This window comes from Rattus norvegicus, chromosome 1, assembly GCF_036323735.1.
Source record: "Rattus norvegicus strain BN/NHsdMcwi chromosome 1, GRCr8, whole genome shotgun sequence".
Taxonomy (NCBI): Eukaryota; Metazoa; Chordata; class Mammalia; order Rodentia; family Muridae; genus Rattus; species Rattus norvegicus.
In genome coordinates this window covers 83,001,933-83,008,801 of record NC_086019.1, presented here as the reverse complement: position 1 = coordinate 83,008,801, position 6,869 = coordinate 83,001,933, and positions in this window count along the sequence as shown.

Here is a 6,869-nt window from a genome sequence, read left to right as displayed (position 1 = left end):
CATCACTGACATGCCCGAAATCAGAGCACCTGTTCTCAGGAAAAGCTGAAAGAAAACAAAAAAACAGTTCTACAGGAGTGCTGACACAGAGGCCTACAGCAGGGTCAAGTCACTCCCAGAAACAGAAAGACAAAAACGAGAGACAACCCAAGGGCTAGAGGCAAACACAGGAACCTAAGCAACAGAAACCAAGACTATTTGGCATCATCAGAATCCAGTACTCCCACCAAAGCAAACACTTTGTAGCACTGGATTTGTAGAAAGATATTGTGTAAATTTGGTTTTGTCATGGAATATCTTGGTTTCTCCATCTATGTTAATTGAGAGCTCCACTCCATTTTTTTAATATTTATTTATTATGTATACGTCATATATCTTTCTGCCTGCATGTATGCCTACAGGGCAGAAGAGGGCATCAGACCTCATTATAGATTGTTGTGGACCACCATGTGGTTACTGGGAATTGAACTCAGGACCTCTGGAAGAGGAGTCAGTGCTCTTAACCACTGAGCCATCTCTCCAGTCCCTCTACTCCTTTTTTTTTCAACTTATAAACAGACAATCATTTAATTTAGGGCTTACAGTTCCAGAGGGTTAGAGTCCATGAACACCATGGGGGGAACATGGCAGCAGACAAGGAGGCATGGAGTTGGAGCAGTGGATGAAAGCTTACATCTTGAAACACAATCACAAAGCAAAGAGAACTAACTTACACAAATAACACAATAAGCCTTACACCAATAAAACACCCCTCTAACAGGGTTCCACCAACTGGGGACCAAGTATTCAAATATACGATATTATCTGGGCCAATTTTCATTCAAATCACCATAATCAGCTTTACCCAAGAGAAAAGAGAGCAAATGCTTATAGAATATAAACTCAAAAGTAAAAAATAAAAATTAAAAAAATTAATAAAAATCTAAAAGTGTATCAGTAAACAAATAAATACATAAAATGTGTGTTCATATAGTAGCATATAACTTAGCCACAAAAAGGAATTACTAAAACATTCCATGAAGAAGTTGAATCTTAAAAACAACATATTAAGACCCAAAAGGATATATATTCCATTTCTAGGGAATGTTCAGGAAAGACTGAGTCTTCACTACTGGAAAAAGGGTGAGGAATGACTCTTAATGAGATTCAGTTTTTATTGAGGTAACAAAAACTTTCAGAAAGAAGACTGTGATTAGGAGTGCATTCTACACATTACTAAAAACAAAGAAGTGGATTACACAGTTTCAATGCCCTCCACTCCTTTTTAAAAGGGGAAAAATATCCATAGTATTCAGTATGGAAAAAAAGTTTAGAGCAGGGACTCAAAGGTCAGCCATTCAGAACCTGCCCCACATGTGGCTCATATATATACAGCCACCAAAACTAAATAAGATTGATGAATTTGACACCCGCAGATCCCGGCCCGCAGCAGCTCTCTGCTCCCAGACCCCGTGGGAAAGAGACCTCACCGCCTGGTCAGGTGGGCATTCCTGAGGCTGCAGAGCGGAAGAGACCACCAATACTGCCCACCCCTGTCCACATCCCTGGCCCAAGAGGAAACAGTATAAGGCCTCTGGACTCCCGTGGGGGAGGGCCCAGGAGCGGCAGGACCCCTGCCTGAGACACCGCAGGAACCTGAAGGAAACAGACCAGATAAACAGTGCTCTGCACCCAAATCCCGTGGGAGGGAGAGCTAAACCTTCAGAGAGGCAGACAAGCCTGGGAAACCAGAAGAGACTGCTCTCTGTACATACATCTCCGACACCAGAGGAAAAAACCAAAGGCCATGTGGAACCCTGGTGCACTGAAGCTCCCGGAAGGGGCGGCACAGGTCTTCCTGGTTGCTGCCGCCACAAAGAGCCCGTGAGGGGCACCCCGAGAGCAACTTGAGCCTAGGGACAACAGGTAAGACCAACTTTTATGCTGCAAGTGACCTGTCTGGTGAACTCAAGACACAGGCCCACAGGAACAGCTGAAGACCTGTAGAGAGGGAAAACTACATGCCCGAAAGCAGAACACTCTGTCGCCATAACAGGCAGAAAGAAAACAGGAAAACAGGTCTACAGCACTCCTGACACACAGGCTTATAGGGCAGTCTAGCCACTGTCAGAAATAGCAGAACAAAGTAACACTAGAGATAATCTGATGGCAAGAGGCAAGCTCAGGAACCCAAGCAACAGAAACCAAGACTACATGGCACCATCGGAGCCCAATTCTCCCATCAAAACAAACATGGAATATCCAAACACACCAGAAAAGCAAGACCTAGTTTCAAAATCATATTTGATCATGATGCTGGATGACTTCAAGAAAGACGTGAAGAACTCCCTTAGAGAACAAGTAGAAGCCTACAGAGAGGAATCACAAAAATGCCTGAAAGAATTCCAGGAAAACATAATTAAACAAGCAGAAGACCATAGAGAGGAGTCACAAAAATCCCTGAAAGAATCCAGGAAATCATAAATAAACAAGGAGAAGCCCATAGAGAGGAGTCACAAAAATCCCTGAAAGAATTCCAGGAAAACACAATCAAACAGTTGAAGGAATTAAAAATGGAAATAGAAGCAATCAAGAAAGAACACATGGAAACAACCGTGGATATAGAAAACCAAAAGAAGAGACAAGGAGCTGTAGATACAAGCTTCACCAACAGAATACAAGAGATGGAAGAGAGAATCTCAGGAGCAGAAGATTCCATAGAAATCATTGATTCAACTGTCAAAGATAATGTAAAGCGGAAAAAGCTACTGGTCCAAAACATACAGGAAATCCAGAACTCAATGAGAAGATCAAACCTAAGGATAATAGGTATAGAAGAGAGTGAAGACTCCCAGCTCAAAGGACCAGTAAATAACTTCAACAAAATCATAGAAGAAAACTTCCCTAACCTAAAAAAAGAGATACCCATAGGCATACAAGAAGCATACAGAACTCCAAATAGATTGGACCAGAAAAGAAACACCTCCCGTCACATAATAGTCAAAACACCAAACGCACAAAATAAAGAAAGAATATTAAAAGCAGTAAGGGAAAAAGGTCAAGTAACATATAAAGGCAGACCTATCAGAATCACACCAGACTTCTCGCCAGAAACTATGAAGGCCAGAAGATCCTGGAGAGATGTCATACAAACCCTAAGAGAACACAAATGCCAGCCCAGGTTACTGTATCCTGCAAAACTATCAATTAACATAAATGGAGAAACAAAGATATTCCATGACAAAAACAAATTTACACAATATCTTTCCACAAATCCAGCACTGCAAAGGATAATAAATGGTAAAGCCCAACATAAGGAGGCAAGCGATACCCTAGAGGAAGCAAGAAACTAATCAACTTGGCAACAAAACAAAGAGAAGAAAAGCACACAAACATAACCTCACATCCAAATATGAATACGAAAGGAAGCAATACTCACTATTCCTTAATATCTCTCAACATCAACGGCCTCAACTCCCCAATAAAGAGACATAGATAAACAAACTGGATACACAACGAGGACCCTGCATTCTGCTGCCTACAGGAAACACACCTCAGAGACAAAGACAGACACTACCTCAGAGTGAAAGGATGGAAAACAACTTTCCAAGCAAATGGTCGGAAGAAGCAAGCTGGAGTTGCCATTCTAATATCAGATAAAATCAATTTTCAACTATAAGTCATCAAAAAAGATAAGGAAGGACAATTCATATTCATCAAAGGAAAAATCCACCAAGATGAACTCTCAATCCTAAATAACTATGCCCCAAATACAAGGGCACCTACATACGTAAAAGAAACCTTACTAAAGCTCAAAACACACATTGCACCTCACACAATAATAGTGGGAGATTTCAACACCCCACTCTCATCAATGGACAGATCATGGAACAAGAAATTAAACAGAGACGTAGACAGACTAAGAGAAGTCATGACCCAAATGGACTTAACGGATATTTATAGAACATTCTATCCTAAAGCAAAAGGATATACCTTCTTCTCAGCTCCAATGGTACTTTCTCCAAAACTGACCATATACTTGGTCAAAAAACGGGCCTCAACAGGTACAGAAAGATAGAAATATTCCCATGCGTACTATCAGACCACCACGACCTAAAACTGGTCTTCAATAACAATAAGGGAAAAATGCCCACATATACGTGGAAATTGAACAATGCTCTACTCAATGATAACCTGGTCAACGAAGAAATAAAGAAAGAAATTAAAGACTTTTTAGAATTTAATGAAAATGAAGGTACAACATACCCAAACTTATAAGACACGATGAAAACTGTGCTAAGAGGAAAATTCATAGCGCTGAGTGCCTGCAGAAAGAAACAGGAAAGAGCATATGTCAGCAGCTTGACAGCACACCTAAAAGCTCTAGAACAAAAAGAAGCAAATACACCCAGGAGGAGTAGAAGGCAGGAAATAATCAAACTCAGAGCTGAAATCAACCAAGTAGAAACAAAAAGGACCATAGAAAGAATCGACAGAACCAAAAGTTGGTTCTTTGAGAAAAACAACAAGATAGATAAACCCTTAGCCAGACTAACGAGAGGACACAGAGAGTGTGTCCAAATTAATAAAATCAGAAATGAAAAGGGAGACATAACAACAGATTCAGAGGAAATTCAAAAAATCATCAGATCTTACTATAAAAGCCTATATTCAACAAAACTTGAAAATCTGCAGGAAATGGACACTTTCCTAGACAGATACCAGGTACCAAAGTTAAATCAGGAACAGATAAACCAGTTAAACAACCCCATAACTCCTAAGGAAATAGAAGCAGTCATTAAAGGTCTCCCAACCAAAAAGAGCCCAGGTCCAGACGGGTTTAGTGCAGAATACTATCAGACCTTCATAGAAGACCTCATACCAATATTATCCAAACTATTCCACAAAATTGAAACAGATGGATCACTACCGAATATCTTCTACGAAGCCACAATTACTCTTATACCTAAACCACACAAAGACACAACAAAGAAAGAGAACTTTAGACCAATTTCCCTTATGAATATCGACGCAAAAATACTCAACAAAATTCTGGCAAACCGAATCCAAGAGCACATCAAAACGATCATCCACCATGATCAAGTAGGCTTCATCCCAGGCATGCAGGGATGGTTTAATATACGGAAAACCATCAACGTGATCCATTATATAAACAAACTGAAAGAACAGAACCACATGATCATTTCATTAGACGCTGAGAAAGCATTTGACAAAATTCAACACCCCTTCATGAAAAAAGTCCTGGAAAGAATAGGAATTCAAGGCCCATACCTGAACATAGTAAAAGCCATATACAGCAAACCAGTTGCTAAATTTAACTAAATGGAGAGAAACTTGAAGCAATTCCACTAAAATCAGGGACTAGACAAGGCTGCCCACTCTCTTCCTACTTATTCAATATAGTTCTTGAAGTTCTAGCCAGATCAATCAGACAACAAAAATAGGTCAAGGGGATACAGATCAGAAAAGAAGAAGTCAAAATATCACTATTTGCAGATGATATGATAGTATATTTAAGTGATCCCAAAAGTTCCACCAGAGAACTACTAAAGCTGATAAACAACTTCAGCAAAGTGGCTGGGTATAAAATTAACTCAAATAAATCGGTAGCCTTCCTCTACACAAAAGAGAAACAAGCCGAGAAAGAAATTAGGTAAACGACACACTTCTTAATAGACCCAAATAATATAAAGCACCTCGGTGTGACTTTAACCAAGCAAGTAAAAGATCTGTACAATAAGAACTTCAAGACACTGAAGAACGAAATTGAAGAAGACCTTAGAAGATGGAAAGATCTCCCATGCTCATGGATTGGCAGGATCAATATAGTAAAAATGGCCATTTTACCAAAAGCAATCCACAGATTCAATGCAATCCCCATCAAAATACCAATCCAATTCTTCAAAGAGTTAGACAGAACAATTTGCAAATTCATCTGGAATAACAAAAAACCCAGGATAGCTAAAGCTATCCTCAACAATAAAAGGACTTCAGGGGGAATCACTATCCCTGAACTCAAGCAGTATTACAGAGCAATAGTGATAAAAACTGCATGGTATTGGTAAAGAGACAGATAGATAGACCAATGGAATAGAATTGAAGACCCAGAAATGAACCCACACACCTATGGTCACTTGATTTTTGACAAAGGAGCCAAAACCATCCAATGGAAAAAAGATAGCATTTTCAGCAAATGGTGCTGGTTCAACTGGAGGTCAACATGTAGAAGAATGCAGATCGATCCATGATTATCACCCTGTACAAAGCTTAAGTCCAAGTGGATCAAGGACCTCCACATCAAACCAGACACACTCAAACTAATAGAAGAAAAACTAGGGAAACATCTGGAACACATGGGCACTGGAAAAAATTTCCTGAACAAAACACCAATGGCTTATGCTCTAAGATCAAGAATCGACAAATGGGATCTCATAAAACTGCAAAGCTTCTGTAAGGCAAAGGACACTGTGGTTAGGACAAAACGGCAACCAACAGATTGGGAAAAGATCTTTACCAATCCTACAACAGATAGAGGCCTTATATCCAAAATATACAAAGAACTCAAGAAGTTAGACCGCAGGGAAACAAATAACCCTATTAAAAAATGGGGTTCAGAGCTAAACAAAGAATTCACAGCTGAGGAATGCCGAATGGCTGAGAAACACCTAAAGAAATGTTCAACATCTTTAGTCATAAGGGAAATGCAAATCAAAACAACCCTGAGATTTCACCTCACACCAGTGCGATTGGCTAAGATCAAAAACTCAGGTGACAGCAGATGCTGGCGAGGATGTGGAGAAGAGGAACACTCCTCCATTGTTGGTGGGATTGCAGACTGGTAAAACCATTCTGGAAATCAGTCTGGAGGT